The 530-nt window shown below is 57.5% G+C and overlaps 1 pseudogene; it reads left to right on the top strand.

Annotated features, from left to right (window-relative positions):
• Window positions 1-530, top strand: part of LOC107553741 (uncharacterized) — a 3,244-nt pseudogene that overhangs the window by 1,485 nt on the left and 1,229 nt on the right.

The following is a 530-nucleotide window of genomic DNA, read 5'->3' as shown; positions in this document are numbered from 1 at the left end:
GAGGTGAGGACAGGAAGGAAATGGAAGGCTGGGAAAGCAGTGGAGGTGGAGTCACGCCTGAGACAAAAGGCTCTGGTGGGCACCGTGGCAACAGGCAGAGCGGGCTTGGGCTACTTTCCAAAGACCTTGGTTAGCCAGGCCCGCGGTAAGGAAAGACACCATCTACTTCAGGAAGAGGTTCGAGCAGGCGTGGAGGAAGAGCGAGTGAGCAGGGCGGGGGGACTCCGGCAGCAGGGAGCGTGGACTAGGTGGGAGAGTACACTGCAGCGCAGGATCACCTGTGCAAACATCTTGCAGGCAGATTTCCATCAGGTCCGTTTCCTGGTACAAGCTGTCTATGATGCCCTGCCAAGCCCAGCGAACCTCCATGTCTGGGGGAAGAGTGAGACACGCTTCTGCCTTCTTTGCTCTGGAAGAGACTCTCTAGAACATCTCCTCAGCAGTTGCCCAAAGGCTCTGGCTGATGGGCGCTATCGGTGGCGCCATGACCAGGTGCTTAAGGCAATTGCTGAGAGCTTAGCCTCAGCCAT

This window comes from Sinocyclocheilus grahami, unplaced genomic scaffold (assembly GCF_001515645.1).
Source record: "Sinocyclocheilus grahami isolate Dianchi unplaced genomic scaffold, SAMN03320097.WGS_v1.1 scaffold480.1, whole genome shotgun sequence".
NCBI lineage: Eukaryota > Metazoa > Chordata > Actinopteri > Cypriniformes > Cyprinidae > Sinocyclocheilus > Sinocyclocheilus grahami.
This window is presented reverse-complemented; position numbering and strand designations above follow the sequence as displayed.